Source organism: Strigops habroptila, chromosome 2 (assembly GCF_004027225.2).
Source record: "Strigops habroptila isolate Jane chromosome 2, bStrHab1.2.pri, whole genome shotgun sequence".
Lineage (NCBI taxonomy): Eukaryota > Metazoa > Chordata > Aves > Psittaciformes > Psittacidae > Strigops > Strigops habroptila.
In genome coordinates this window covers 69,117,853-69,134,643 of record NC_044278.2, presented here as the reverse complement: position 1 = coordinate 69,134,643, position 16,791 = coordinate 69,117,853, and positions in this window count along the sequence as shown.

Here is a 16,791-nt window from a genome sequence, read left to right as displayed (position 1 = left end):
AGGTTGACCCGGATCAGGCTTGGCTAGTATAGGCCTAATATAATATGTCACCTCAACCTTAACTGTGCTGTGGTTTACGTGTGGCATAAGTTACATGCTTTAATTCTATTGGATCTCATTGATTATATTTCATTTTAGGCAAGAGCTTATGCTAACATATTTTTCTCCATCTACATGGGGAAAAAGGTGAAATTTAAACTGATTCCTAACCAGCGAAGCTTGGTCTACCTGCTCACAGGATACAGAAAATCTGTGGTGCAGCTGGGAACTTAAACATGGAGTTAGTGTAGTTCTTTAATGGAAATTCCACCCATCCTATTTAACAATTGATATCAGAAGATAGCTCAATTTAAAGTAAAATAGATTTAAAAGAGTACCAATGTTATGTTTCAACAGCAAATGGATACCAGACAACCTCTGAGCGAACTTTTAAATCTGTCTTTGCTGGTTACAGATAAAGTTGTCCAGTAAGTAGCTGGACAACTGAAAAATTGAGTCTTTGGTAAAGATTTGCGCCCTACATCCCTTCCACGAGAATCATACAAATCTCTGCAAGTTCCTGTGCCTACCCCTGTAGAGTCTCCCTCATCTCCTTTCCAGTTCCCACATTCACAGTGCTTTAAATTTCCTCAACATCTCCTTTCCAGTTCCCACATTCACAGTGCTTTAAATTTCCTCAACATCTCCTTTAATGTTCCCTACAGTATTTTACTATCACTAATAAAAGAAGTGTTAATGAGAATTATGAGAAAATGACAATTTGTGATAATAAAGAAGGTCTTAAAAACATGAGCCATCTGTAATCTGATACAGGGAAGGATTTGAAATGGTAGCTCAGAAAGGTGATTGCTGCTTGTATCTCAGTGGCTGGCTGAGGGTGAAACCTAAAAGTGACAACTTCAAATGTAAATCTACTTAAATATATAATAACTGACTTTTAATATTATATTAATCAGGAAACATGCTGCTTCTGTAACTCATGAAATAAAAAACCTTAGGGACAATTGAATATAGTACTATTTATCTCAATGTTTTATTCAATCAAATTGCAATTGCCAGGACTTAGAGCATTCTCTCTCTCCACTTTTCACATAGAAATCATGATCCTTGCTGTGGAGCAGAGATTCAGGCTTCCTCACTATACAGACCCCTTTTCAACACGAGCTTGCCCAACTGGTTTGAAATATATTTGTTTGTTTGTCTCTCCAATTCTTCATTTTGAAGGAAGAGAGTTGTATTTAGTTTTAGTTGGTGGAATGGTCCCTCATAAAAAAAGACAGAGTGTTTTCTCTTATTTCTTCAATTCTTCTTTCCTTAAGGAACCTGCAGCTTGCAATGCTTCAATTTTTGCCTCTTTTAGGTTTCCTGTGTCCTCACAATGGCCCCTGTGGTGCTTATTCACAAATCTTGTGGTTGAGAAGTCTTACTGTACAACTTGGAATAGAGGAATATTTTTCTGCCCTCTTCCTTTTGTTCCAGTAAGACTAAGCACCCCAGCAGTGGCTGAAGCCTATTCACAGTACATGTACAGTAAGGTATTTCCTTCATAGCTGTTCTGGTACCCTGCCATTTTTGGCCTCATAAAAGAGGGCTGACACTGCAATTAAAAGGGGAGCAGGAAAAGAGGAGAAATCTAGGTTCTCAGATCCAGTCTATTAAAATATATTGCTTTATGTAGCTACAGGACAATGAAAAGAATTAATTTTTCAGAAATCACTTTTCCTAATCTCCTTTTGTGGCCTACACCTTATGCACTCTTGTAATTTCTTTTAATAAAATTATAGTTTAAATGCAACTTTGCACTGTTTCACATTTTCCCCCTTTTTGACACAAAACACCAGGACATTCTCTGGAAACAGACGAAAATGTTTTCCTAATGCTGGTCCCAAGTTTATTAGAGACATTTATATTCTCTGTTCTAATCTATCCTTTCTCTGGCTGACAATGAATGCCCACATCAACTATAGTTATTGATCAAAAAGATTGTAAACAAATGTAAAAAATGAGTTTATTAAAGCGTCTTCTCAGCATGGCAATAATGAAATACATTTGACAAAGTAAATGGTGGTGAAGAGCCTCATGTGCGTGCAGCCTCTCTTCTACATAGGAACCTTGACAGAGGTTTATGGGTCAAAACTAAGGCTGTAACATGGATCTAGCTATTGTGCTTTTTACAAGATAGGCAAGGTCCTTGTTAATGCATACATTTTTTCTCAGATAGAAAGGCTGTAATTATTTCTGGCAGCAAAGGGTAGGAAAAACTTCAGGGTAAGAGATATGTAGAGGGTGGCAGGGCAATCTGCTGCCTCTTTTCAGATCAGTAGACAAGTCGAAACACAGACATCATGCATACCAATTTTTTTCAGAAAGCCAATAAACATGACATGTTAAAGTATCATTCCACTCCCTTACAGATAAGAAGGATCATAGGACACAGGTAAAATAAAAATCAAACCAGCCATCTTGGCTTTCTGTACTAAAACCAAACCCTTCCTTCTAGTGTCCATGCTCTGCCTTGGGCCAACCAGTTTTTGCTTAGGTCCTGGCTCCTTCTAAAATCTTGGTCACCTTTCAAACTACCTGTAGCAAGGGTACTTTTAATTATAAAAAACATAAGCATATATAAACTGGTTGTTGAAAATCAGTGGTAGGATTTCCTGAGGTTTCTGTATGAAGATTTTCATTATAGATACAGCATTAAAAGAGGTAAAAAAAGCAAAGCAGCAACTTACACTGGCCACTTGTCTCTTACTTATCAGACTTTGCACGAGTATATGAGCTGCAGTATGTTTTTAATTTTTATGCCTTGCGTACATTTCCTGTAACTCCATTGGCCTTCTAGCAAGAAACAGCAGAAAGCTGGAAGCTACCAAGGAAATCTGGTTTTCAAAGCCACAACTTCTATGTGACATCAGGCATAGTTCTGGTCAGGTGCATGAATGCACCCATAGGTCCTAATTGCCCCGAGCAGCCTCTTCTAAGATTCCTGCTTGTGCATTTGCCTTCCCATGGTTCAGGAGCCCAATTTTGACTCAGCCCTGGGCACCCATTCCTGCCCTGAGCTGTGCTGTGAATGTACCTGTGCCCGGCCTTGTCTTCTGCCACTCCTGATGTGACATCCCAGCGGGATCCCAGTACTGCCTAATCGCCTGCCCTGTCTGTCCATGGACCCTGTTACTGTCCCCTGGCTCTGCCCTCTGTGCTGAGACTCTGTAGGATGGTGCCCATTGGGGAGGGCACAGCAATCCGTGAGATCTGCTCGGTTGCCCCACCAGCACTGCCCTTCTCAGAAGAGTGGCTTTAGGACTAATCTTCTTATCCTTATTTATGGCATAGATAAGGGGTCTGGGTCTGTTTTCCATCAGTGATGCTGCCTTTAGGAACAAAGACTATTATCTCAGTGAGCACTGATGAGAGGACAGCATACTGCTGGTCAATATATAGCAGCTTGTGAATATATTCAGAGAATTATGAGCAACCAAGTGAGATGCTTGCCATGCATTTCCTAAATTCCTGGTGGTTGTTATTGATCTTTGTAACTTTGTGCCTGGGTCATTGACTGAACATGTAACATCTAGACTGGTTACAGAGATTTCTTCGAATCAGTACCTTGATTTTCACAGGAATATCTTTTCATCTCTCTAGAGAAAGGGGCTCATGATCTCCTCCATTTGAAGTCAGACTATCGGGGTGTTTCTGTGAAGGTGACTGTATTAACTCCATGCTGGTATTTCTTTGATGTAACTGAAGCACAACATGAAAGAGTTTTCCATATTGAGTTGATTTATTAGGAACTGTTTATACTAAGCACTACCTTTATTGTATAATTTTCAATAAAGGATCAAACAGGAGACAAGCAGCTCAGGGATTAATCACTCTTAGTGCACCACTTCATGCACTTGGCTAGATCTAGCTCAGCTCTCACTGAACCCAGGGGCTCTCTACAGAGCAGCACAGCAGAATCCATAGGTTGAATGATGGTTCAGATTTTTGAGTGTCAGCATGACAGCAGCAGAGGAAGCAATGAATGTCATTCTCCAAGGGTCATTTCTCTGATTGAAAACAGTCTTTTACTTGAACTACCAAATTTCATTTTACGTCACTTTATATGTATGGGAGGCATTGCCTTCCAGACAAATAGTGTTTTGTGGGTTATTGTCACTTCAACCCTACAAGGAGGTAGGCTGATTTTAAGAAAACAACAGCTGCCTGTAAAGTTTTACTTTCTTCTCTTGGATTTTCAATATTTTTTTCTTTCATTACCTGTAGTGCAAGAAAGTGGTTTTTTTGCATTTTAACCAATTCGAGTTTTTTTCTTGTGTGCCAAAACAGTATAAAATGTAAGAATAACAGCATCACATAACCAATAAACATGCCTCTTAAGTTCCTCAGTTATAAAATCAGGGAGGCTTTTTTCAAAGAAGGGAAAGAAAGAAGAGAGAGGACGTGAGGGAGGGAGGGAGAGAGGAAGGAAGAGAAGGAAAGAGAAGTTGTGATGTGGCCTCTTCTTCCTGCTACCTGGTGTTCCCATTCTCCATGTAAGTAGTCTGGACTCACGGGTGTAATGTTGGGTCACTTGTAGGAAAAGTGCCAGCTATCTTGTCTGCCTAATATGATCAAGTACTGTTTTTACAAGGGGAGGTGGAGTGGATGGAGGTTAGCATTAAGTAAATATGAATAGACTGAATTTGTCCTGAACATCATAACCTGTTTGGCGGTGTAGAGACAGGAATTGGTTTCTTCTGTTGTAGCTGCTCCAGTAAAATGCACTCGGACCTGAATTCAAGCATTTGCTCCTATTTATATTTAGAGTATTGCTGAGGATGCTCAGATCCATTATCCTCTTCAGCACCTCTTGTAACTAATTTGGATTGCCATGTCTAATCCTGTTTGTTTCTTGTTTTCAGGCAGCTTGCTCTTCTATTCTTGCTCCTCCGAAAAGCACCTGGCCATTGGCAGACTACTGCATGACTGTCATGGGCTTGTGAAATGTGGGTGTTACAGCATTTCATATTTCAGTGTTCCAGTCCCTCTGTAGATTTATTTCCTAATCCTCTAGTCCTTAGTGCATACGTTTTTAATATAATAGGTGCTGCTTTATGACAAACCTGGATAATGACATATCTTGGAAAAGTGTGTATTACCCGTAATGAATCTTCTCATCTTTCATGATCATTAATTTCTTGCTAAATTCTCAGGGGTCTAACTAAGAAAATACTTAACTGACTGGTACTGCAGTGGCCAGCATAAAATTCATTACTGCTTAAGCATAACACATCGATCTCCAGGGTATTCTGTGAATAGTGTATGTCTTCAACATGTTTTTCAAAGAGGATACATAATAGCTTGGTGAGACAATTAATCTAACATTTATGTTTCATTCCACAACAGAATGTTTTCATATCAATTTTTGTTAAATGAGAATGAATTTAATCTTGGATCTATTGTTAGAATTTAATGGTCAAAACAAAACAAAAGCTCTACAGCCCCAAACACCTGTTTCTTTTTATCTTTTATATGCATTAACATCAATGCATCTATATATATTATACATAGATGAATGAATAAATTAAGAAAACATACTGTCTGTTTTTCTCTAGTTCATATTTACTGCAATGATTTATCTGATCTCCATAAAGTGCTGGTTGCTGCTGCTGAAAATATTAATTCTTCACAGAATGAAGCATTCAGCTGCTATCATAGCTCTGGGCATTTTTTTCCTCATCCGAATGCTAGGAAGGTGCACATGATTTATATCTTCTGTGTGGGAACACATACCGGAGTCTAGTTTTAAGAATGCTGTTTACACCCTGTTATTTTAGCATACATTATATGGCACATTTTCTGTTGCAATTCTGGCTTCTGCACCAAAACACTCTTTTTGTTATTTGTTACTTATCTAATACACTGTTGATTAATTCATGTTTTTTCTATTCACATTACAGATTTTAATTGCCAGTAGTTAGCTGGTAAGGTATCTCAGCATGCTAAAGAAGTCCTAGGAGTGTAGTTCAATTACCAGGGCTATTGAGCATGTCAGAAATTACAAGGGGAGATGAGAGTTTTATGGTTCTGGATCTCAACGTGACAGGTAATAAGGTTGTTTCTGGGACAGTATCACCTCTCACAACAAGTCAAGTATACTAATACTGTCTAATCACTGCAGTGGAGAAACTTTTATTGTCCTTTTCTTTTGCACTAGTCTGAATGTGTAAGCTATTTGCTGATGAATATTCACATACCATCCAGTGTTTGCCCTTCTAAAATACACAGTGCACAGCTGCACAAGGGCATGGAAGAACACCCTTTTTTTACATTGTATGATGAAAGTGAAAATGCATGTAATAATGTACAGAAGCATTACTTCAATTGTTGCAAATATACCTGAAAACAGGGAAAACCAAAGAGAGAACTTATTCAGGATAATGTTGGAACCGAAGTGATATTTCATTAGGGAACTGCTTCGAAGTTCTTCTTATCCATTAAGGAGACTTAAATTACATGGCATGAGCTACTACCAGCTGCGCTATAATGTTATGCAAGGTTTTTGATTGCTTGGAGAAGCAACACTCTACACCATATTTAGTTATTTGTGATTTTTTGCTAAGCTTTGCAATCTGGTACTGTCACTTGTGTTATTGCATTAAGACTTTGAATATTTATATTGACTCATGCAGCTGCAATTTTTGTATTTTCGGATATGACAAATAAAGCATACTCCTATAAAACTGCATTAACTGTAAGGTAATGATACTTTGTCCACTGCTGAAAATCTACCTTGTACACTGACATTTGCTAGGTAACTTAAGAAGTCTCCCTCTACTATATGTAACTTAATAGCTGGCATCAGGTGACTTTCTCTAAGGAGAACAGAGGAACAGAATTAGTGGCTCAGCTAATGAATATGTGGAATAAGCTTTACATATTTAAGGCTTTTTAAACTCTGCAGTATCAAGCCAGGGCCAGTCATCATCACCTGAGCACTGTACATAGATAGTGGGTCCCTCTCTTCTCTGTTTTAGTTTGGATTTTAAGTTTTGCCAAAAGAAGTTGAGGATGACCTCGTACTATTTTTGCACCTGTAAGACTTTGGTGTTGTCAGGACCCAGTGCAGCATTGACACAAGCTGGAACTATGTTAGATATTACAAGTGATCACTAAGTCTTTTTTGCAGGCCAGGCTATAGCATATTGCTTTGGCCACAATACTTTCCTTACTGCTGTATGTGTCACTGCCAGACCACCCTTCTTTAGAGCGCATGAGTGAGATCTGCACAGAAGTGGTGGACAAAAGGTGCATCACCAATAATAATATAATAATTTCCACTTGCAGAAATAAAGACAGATGTTTTATAGCCCTCTTCTACAACCACATCATGGGAGCCAGAATGTACACCATGATTAAGACCATGAGTCGCTGTGTATATTTATCTTTCATCTCTTTGTTTTTCTCTTTGAACTGTGAGCTTTTGTGTGCCTTTCTTTTTATACTGTTTAGTGCCTAGCCCATTTGTGTCACCATAAGTATCTTGCTGCAAACAGAAGACACTTCAGACAAAAAGAAATCTGCTCACTGTACTCACAACAGCAGTTCCTCTGAAATTGAAGGGTTTCTCTTTGTTTTGGTCTTAATGCACAGCCTAAACTAGCTTGTATGAACATGCCCAAGTGCACACATATATTTGGGTGTGACTCTGCCCCTTTGGAGGCAATGCTTTACCTGCTCAGGATGCTGTGAAAGTGAAAACTGTGTTTCTGCGAAGCACTACCATCTGGCAGCATAGCCAATGATAGTTGGGATTGCTTGCAGGAGTTAAGAGAGTAGGTTTTGGGTCGTTTTGTGGTTGTACCTGTTTCATACTTAACAGGTTAGAGCAGTGCATCTTGTGATAAGGGATACTAAGCTCCAGTAAGATGTGACATGCACTATCTTCACCTTTATACCATGTTTTCGCCATTCCTTGCCATCTTAAGGCAGCTTGAGGAGACAATAAGGGTCAAGAAATGCCACCTAGGGCAAACACAGCGTAGGAATACCCTTGCTTTTCCCTACTACTCATATTCTCCCCTTTTCTTTTACGCTGACACCTGGGATGGCATAAGTCATAGGCCAAGTATCTGCCATGGACTATCTATCTACCTTCCCTTCCCTCCATGCATCCTCCTGGAGACAACTGTTCAGAGTTTCACCATTTGAAACCTGGGTCATTAGTTTACAATGTGCCAGTATTTTCTGTACCTGCAGTTGTTCATTTTTCATGTTATTTAATTTCATATTATGATGAACAAAGCAATTTCAAACAGAACATGAGACTGAAAATCAAATTGGTGGCTTTCGTAGCTCTGAGCTGGATTGTTGTTTATATGAAGAAAAAGCTTTTCAAAGAGAGGAAGCAGGGCAAGTTTTCACACACGGAGCTTCTGCTGCATTTTTTCACTGAAATATAGGATGGGGAGAACCTTTGAAGTGCCATTGTGAGATTTGGGGTCCACAAATCCAGCTGTCTGTGAAGTCACCATGGGCTTGAGTTTTCAGTGCTGAAACGTGGGCATCAGTACTGATTTCCTGACACCTTGCCTTTCTTTTGTGAAACCAAACCACTCTGCTGTTATCTGTGATCTTTGAGTTGGAAAGTTACTTGACCCAACCAAATAAGAAAGCAGTGAATAAATCAGAGGTCTCCCATGGAGATACTGACAGGGTCATCTAAAGGCAAGAAAAATATTAGATCACTTAGTCTCAAAGTATTTTTCAATCTTATAACTTCGTTATCACCTTTTTCTTTTTTTTTTTTTTGCTTGCTGAAGCAATTGGGTAAGACCTCAGTACTTGCATGCTACTGAGAATTATGATCTTGGTGGTTCATTTCCACTAAGCTGACTATTGGATGTAAGAATCTTTGAATTAAATTTCTAGTATAGAAGAAGAAAGAAAGATTTATTTCCTGCATCTGTATTTTAGAGATTTTACTGGTTTTCTTTTACTCTTAGTTTTATGCAGCCTATCTTTCCCCTATAAATTATTGATTTTGTAGACAAATAACTGCTCCACTGCCAGAAGTTAAATGTCTTTGTCTGCCAGGCACATGAGCTGGCCCTCAGCTTGAGCTCTGAGAATCACTCAAGTAGAATTTATGAACAATAGAATTGATAGTCTCTTTTTGCATGAATACTTGCTCGTGTGGGTGAAATACCCAGAGAGCAGACTTTGAAATACATGTGCATGTTGAAACTAAAAAATATAAATCATCCCAGTGCCTTGGCAACTGCCTTTTACCTTACAAGCCCTGCTCCCTGATGGAGGTTTGGCTGCCTCACTTCAGGTTTCCTGGGGAGCGTGCAGGTCTCCAAGCAGAGCCTGCTCTTCACTATTAGTGTCACAGGTCGAGTAGCAGCGCTTTGGAGAAGTGGAAAACCCAGAGGGAAAATGTGAAGCAGGAAACTATCAGGGTTAGAGTGACAGGTGGACAAAACTGCAGTGACTCCACTCATATTTCCCCCGTATTTTGGTAGGATATTGTGCACACTGCAGCTCTAGGTGTGGGTGAATCTGGGTCAGGCGGAAAGTGCTCTGTTCAGGAGAAGGCTCCTCACTCAAAAGAGAAACAGGAAAAAAGCACGGGCTCACTCACACATGGGACAGCTGTGGGTAACTGGGAAGATTTCTGACAAGACAGTTTTTCTTTACAGCTCACCTGTCAAGGTGTACATGAAGAATGAGTAATGTTAGTTGCAGAGAGCTTTTCAGTCCCCTGGAAGTGGAGAAAGAGATGTAGGATAAATCTGAATACAGATTTACTTCAAGTGAAACAGGTAAAGAGAAGAAGAGAAAAGGAAAATCTACCCTGCCTGCAGACTGGGTTGGCTAGTGGCCAAATTTTCAGTGAAATTACAGTAACATTGAGGAGGTCATTAAAGTCCGCCTCCAATTTAGGTAAATTAGAGAAGTTTCTAGCTGGTAAAAACTCTCCTTTTAATGAACAGTTTTCATGTGAGAATTTTCTTTTACTTCAGCTCATAATCACTTCCAAACTTACAGTTTCATTCGCCCTGCAGCTGCCAGGCACTTGAGCTGGGTATCAGCACGTGCTCGAAGGGTCACAGGAATACAAAACCACTCTTCAGCTTGGAAAGCTTACTGAATCACTGGCTGGGGAGTACAGGAACCCACTTTCTGATTCCACTGGAAATACTGGCACTCCAACCTTTGGAGAAAGAACAGGGACTACAGATCTGAATGGGATTTGGTGCCAGATTTTTATCATATGATGGTAAAATGAGCATAATGGTGACAGAACCATCTGTGATTGGCATCTTGGTGCCATGGGTTAACATTTCCTCCCACTGCGTTACTGGACCCTTTGTCTTCATCCTTGTGGTGCTGCTTATGACCTTATAGCAAATAAGGGGACACTTCTGCTAGCTTCATCATCAGGAGGACAATTGCCAGCTGACTTTCAACTCCATCAGCTGTCATCATCCACATTCATTCAATGCTGTTTCATATACACCCACCTGAAAGTGCCCATTGCTCTCTCATGCTTGATAACACTTCTCTAGGCAGCTTCCAACATACCCACCCCCTTGACAGTTCTGCTAAACACACTTGGCTGAGTCACCTGCATTTCATTTACTGCGTATTGTGGGAGAATTTGAGACTCTGTTTGTTACAGCTCAAGAAAATGGAAGCCAGGAATGAACTCTTAGCAGAGAGATGAGATTCATCTCATCTAGTGATGACCTCCTAAAATCAGGCATGCAGTCAGACCTAGTTATATGTAGTGTCTTGTATCTGGCAAGGACTGGCACTAGGTGATTTACGTTATCTGCCTTCAGAGACAAACCTATCTCTCTCCATGCTCAAGTTCTTCTAATCACATAATGATTTTTCTACAGTAGTTTTGCTGTGAATATGCAATTATCTCAATTGTCTGTTAGTATCTACGTATTCTGGTAAAAAACTACAGTGGTCTGAGTTTTCAAAGCATTTTTCACTTTGAAAGATGATACAATCTAAACTCCTTATTCAGTGGTTGCCAAAGTCTGTGAAAATAAGAGGAAATGGCACACAAAAGATCAGAATGTAGTGTAAAATGGACATTATATAAAAAGAAAAAAGTACATGAGGAGACTAAAGGACATGGCTGAAGGAAGGTAGAAAGCAACTTTCCTTCCACTTCTGTCTTTTAATATTTTAATATTTAATTGAACATTGAATACAATAACCTGTAATAACCATAACCAGGGCTAATAAAGTCCTTGGCCTTCAGCCACAGAATCTATTAGTCCAGATTATGCATATTACCTTATAAACAAAAGGTGCCCTCAAGTTATTATTATGGTCAGGTTCTTGAGTTTTTAATTTTCACTATGGAAAAGCTAACAGGAATGTGTTCAGCTAAAACCAAAAGCAGTAAAATAAATCAGATTGAGTAATATGATTAGGACTTTTCAATAGTACAATGTCCAGGTGGATGTTGTGTTTATGTACGTTGCTTTCAGCTGTTCAAAGAAGAGAGTCAGCTAACTGTTTTCAGAAATACTGAATAATTTTTATTCCAGTCAAAATGTTGAACTAAGAAGTTACGGATTGTGCTGGCCCTATTTCTTTGAAAAATGTTCAGGTACTTTTCTGTGTTTGAATTGGCATAGTCTTAGGGTTTTGGGCTTAGTATACTGTTTGAATGAAACAGAATGCACCTTAGATACTCTAGTTCCTCTCTTTAGTTTGCCTGTCTCATTACTGAATATGGGCATGAAAGCATGATAAAACCCCCTGTCTTAAAGCAATGCATTTCTTATACATTTCTATATATTAACTACAGTGGTGAGCCCTCCTCAATGACTTGGTGCAGTCTGGCATTTTTCCAGTCATATCTTCTGTAGAACAGATGAATTTTGGCTATCCTTTTTTCAAGTGTATTAGGTTTGTGTGGCAAGGTTTTGGTAGTGGGGCTGCTACAGGGGTGGCTTCTGTGAGAAGCTGCTAGAAGCATACCTTCCCCTATGTCTGACAGAGCCAATGCTGGCCAGCTCCAAAGGCAAGCCCATCAGTGACGGTGGTAGTGCCTCTGAGATAAAATATTTAAGAATAGCTCTGCAGACACCAAAGTCAGTGCAGAAGAAAGGCAGGAGGTGCTCCAAATACTAGAGCAGAGGTTCCCCTGGAGCCTGTGGTGCAGACCATGGTGGGGCAGGCTGTTCCCCTGTAGCCCAGGGAGGACCCCACATCAGAGCAGGGGGATGCCTGAAGGAGGCTGTGACCCCATGGGAAGTCCATGCAGGATGGGAGGAGGTAGAAGAAATTGGGAGTGAATTTAAGCCTGGGAAGAAGGGAGGGGCGGGGAAAGGTATTTTAATATTTAGTTTTATTTCTCATTACCCTACTCTGATTTGGTGGTAATAAATTAAGCTAATTTCCCCAAGTTGAGTCTGTGTTGCCCGTGATGGTAATTGGTGAGTGGCTTCTTCATGTCCTTATCTTGACCCACGAGCCTTTTGTCATATTTTCTCTTCTTTAGCTGCGGAGGAGGAGTGATAGGGTGGCTTTGGTGGGCACCTGGCATTCAGACAGGGTCAACCCACCACATTAAGTAGTTTGCAATATGTTTTCAAATAATAAATCTACATTTAATGTCCATTACCTACTAAGAATATTGACTTATAACAATTTAGTGCAAACTACTTAATGTGGTGGGTTGAAATTGCTTCTCCTGTGCAGTGCTATTTGTTTCTAGGCTTAAAAATGAATAGAAGACAAGTAAAAGAGGAATTACCTAAAAATTCAAACATAATTAAATCACATTAGAGAGTAATTTTTTCTTTGACTGCACAATAAGATATGACCTCAGTTCTTTTTGACCCAAGGTTACTACTGTTAACCAGTAGCCCTAGGCACTTCAGCATGTACACTGATTCCTTTCGAAAAGTCAGTGTGAGAATTCTGCAAATCTCATTGTGCACTTACACTCATCATTTACTCAAATATCATTTAGACAGTTTGCATCTCGACTCCTAAGGATGGGATGATAGTGGGGCAGTGTGATTTTAAATTTCTTTCAAATATTCCAGTGTTTGAGATTGAAACAGTACAGATTATTCCTTTACTTCACACATGATATGACACAGTATAGCTGGGGAAAAGCAAATTCTTAAAGGCAGTAAACCCCCAAAAACTCCATAAATAGTGCTTTGGTTGAACAAACAATGAATATTTAAGAAAGATCCCTTAGCTACAATATTTAGATACAGTTCCACTGCGGCTAAGCTTTTGCCAACATTAAAGCGACTTTGGATATAACCTTCCAGGCACATGAAAGAGGAATGTCCCTTAGCCCAGACTTACCTGAATGTGAACACTTACACATGATATCCTTTGTTTTAGTCTTCAAAACTTTTCCATGCACACTTACATGCATTATCCATAATTCTTTCCAGGACTGATGTCTGCCTCCTGAGGCTTTAGGAACTCTCCTGAATTTTGTACTCTGTTGTGTCAATATCACCAGCTACTCTCAGGGTTATTAAATATTGCTTGCTAAATATTGAATATAAAAAGTAAATGTAACATGAGTAATTTAAATCGCCTCTTGCAGTCAAAGGCAGTAAGCTCTACAGATCATGTTTAACTATTTTCAATAGTAGAAAGAAATCCAAAAAAATATCCCCTTATTTCTCAGTTCTGGGAGCTCACATTATCTCATGTATTGAACTAAATATCTCCCTTGCCTATAGTTTTTAATCAAATAAAACATATTTTGTTCCTAAAAGATTGCCATCTTCCTTCATTCTTGCATACAACATGTTGGTGTATCTCTTCTACCATATGGTCTTTTGTTATTTCTATCTTCCTTTTCTTGCCAGACTGACAGAGGACCAAAATCTTTTTATACTGAGAATTTAGACTACTTTTTTTTTTTTAAATGGTAATTTTATAGTGCATACAAATAAGGTGCCTGTCCGATAGTTAGAGACATACCAGTAGGTACAGTGCAATCTCTGTATATAAGTCCATCAACAGTCCCTGTAGCATTCTATTATATCTCTGACTTTTGGGTTCATGAACCATATACATCTGTCAGTAGATGTTAAGTGTACACTTAAAAGTATCTAACAGGCAGTTCGTAAATCACTGCTAGAAACCAAGTATAATATAAAAAGGGAAGGTTCCTTCTCTGACAAACTCTTTTAAATATGTTCCTAAGAATTTGCTGCTGGCTGGTTGCAGTTGGCCAAATCTGTATGTCAGGTGTTAACTTCCTTGCAGGCTTTTTCACCTATTCTTTTACAGAATACAATAAACTGTGGGTTAGTTCCATGTACAAAGTCAGCCTACTGGCAAAGGCAAAACTACAAAATTTATCTTCTGCCATGACATAACCTAATAGTATATTCTTATTTCCATCAGTTTGCAGTGTTACTTACTGAGTGAAATCATTGCTTCTTACAGCACAAGCATTTATTCTGCAGAGGTGTTTGCTTGTGTTTGCCTATGCAAGAATAATTTAGCAAATTTATGAATCCCTGAAGAAGACACAGCTTTGTTCAGATTCAGAAAGGGCTGTAGGCAGTGCAAATTCCACTCCCAGCACCAAGTTGCTTAATTGAAGATACTGTGGGGCTCACCTTGGCCAAGCTTATGTCCATTTGTGTGCATTCAGCACCAGCACATTTTGTACTGGCACAATTCTCTTAAAAGTGGGGGAAGTTAGCAAGGAAGACTTGTGCACTGGGCCACACCCTGAATAGACTGGTGCACACCAGTGTAGGAAGTCTCTAAATTGGAGAGACATTTGTCTCTAAATTGGAGAGACATCAACTTGATAAATGGACCACTCAGTGGATAAAAAACTGGCTCAATGGCCACACGCAAAGAGTTGTGGTAAATGGCTTGATGTCCAGTTGGAAACCTGTAACGAGTGGTGTCCTTCAGGGATTGGTGTTGGGACCGGTCCTTTTCAACATCTTTGTCGGCGACATGGACAGTGGGATTGAGTGCGCCCTCAGCAAGTTTGCCGACAACACCAAGCTGTGTGGTTCAGTTGATACGCTGGAGGGAAGGGATGCCATCCAGAGGGACCTTGACACACTTGAGAGGTGGGCTGATGCCAACCTTATGAAGTTTAACCAAGCGAAGTGTAAGGTCCTACACCTGGGTCGGGGCAATCTCAGGCACTGCTACAGGTTGGGCAGAGAAGAGATTCAGAGCAGCCCTGCAGAAAAGGACTTGGGGGTGTTGGTTGATGAGAAGCTTAACATGAGCCGGCAGTGTGCGCTTGCAGCCCAGAAACCAACCGTATCCTGGGCTGCATCAAAAGAAGTGTGACCAGCAGGTCGAAGGAGGTGATCCTGCCCCTCTACTCTGCTCTCGTGAGACCTCACTTGGAGTACTGCATACAGTTCTGGTGTCCTCAACATAAAAAGGACATGGAGCTGTTGGAGCAAGTCCAGAGGAGGGCCACAAGGATGATAAGAGGGCTGGAGCACCTCCCGTATGAAGACAGGCTGAGAGAGTTGGGGCTGTTCAGCCTGGAGAAGAGAAGGCTGCGTGGAGACCTCATAGCAGCCTTCCAGTATCTGAAGGGGGCCTATAAGAATGCTGGGGAGGGACTCTTCCTTAGGGACTGTAGTGGTAGGACAAGGGGTAATGGCTTCAAACTTAAACAGGGGAAGTTTAGATTAGATATAAGGAAGAAGTTCCTTACAGTGAGGGTGGTGAAGCACTGGAATGGGTTGCCCAGGGAGGTTGTGGATGCTCCATCCCTGACGGTGTTCAAGGCCAGGTTGGACAGAGCCTTGGACCACATGGTTTAGGGCAAGGTGTCCCTGCCCATGGCAGGGGGGTTGGAACTAGATGATCTTAAGGTCCTTTCCAACCCTTATTATTCTATGATTCTATGATTCTATAAGTGACATGGTGGAGGAACTCCTCCTTGTGTGGTAGTGGAGAGCTGAGATGTAGCATCAAGCTACCGCAATTCTTAGCTCCATACCCTATATATTTGGTGCAGTTAATTAGTGGGTCCCAGGTCTAGCGGCAACCTTAAATGAGCATCTGCTTGGTGATACTCCACCTGGTGTGATCTGCTGATTCCCTGGTATGCGTCTGCGCTCTCTGCCATGCACAGTGTGCCTGTGCGCTGCAGCAGCAGAGTATCATCCAAGGAGTGGCATCTCTGCTGCCATGGCAATCCCTTTTCACAAGCAGATTTTTTGAGGGCAAGGGTGAAAGTGTATCTTATGGTGCACCTAATTTCTTAATTTAATTTTGCTTCTGATTGTAAGATACTTCCAAGTAAAAACTAGATTGAGATAGAATATAGAAGAACTTCAAGCAGCAGAATTTTGCTATGAATAATGGAAAATGCAATTCTGATTTCCTTTTGAAATTAGCTTTTTGGGAAAGCAGTGGTTGTAGAAACTTATTTTTATGTAGTCACATCGGTGATTATTATTTTTGTTGCCTTCCAAAAGTGGGTTATGTTTATTCTAGGTTTAGAAATAATAGGTGTAATATGTCATAAGTATCACTGAGCTTAAGTGGATGAAACTGATTGTAGTATTTACTACAGAACATGAGGGATGTCTCCAGAATATACAAAAAAGTATTTATGAAAGCTGAGGTTATGCACTCTTAAAGAATTTTTTGACATCTGTCGACTAGAAGATCCCGCAAAATATTTTAGCAGGCTGACCCTTCATGGGGTGGTTGGCATTCCCTGGAGATATAATGGCTACAACTAATCTGTAAGGTGACTGAGAAAATTAAGTATTGATTTAAGGATAGGTCTGA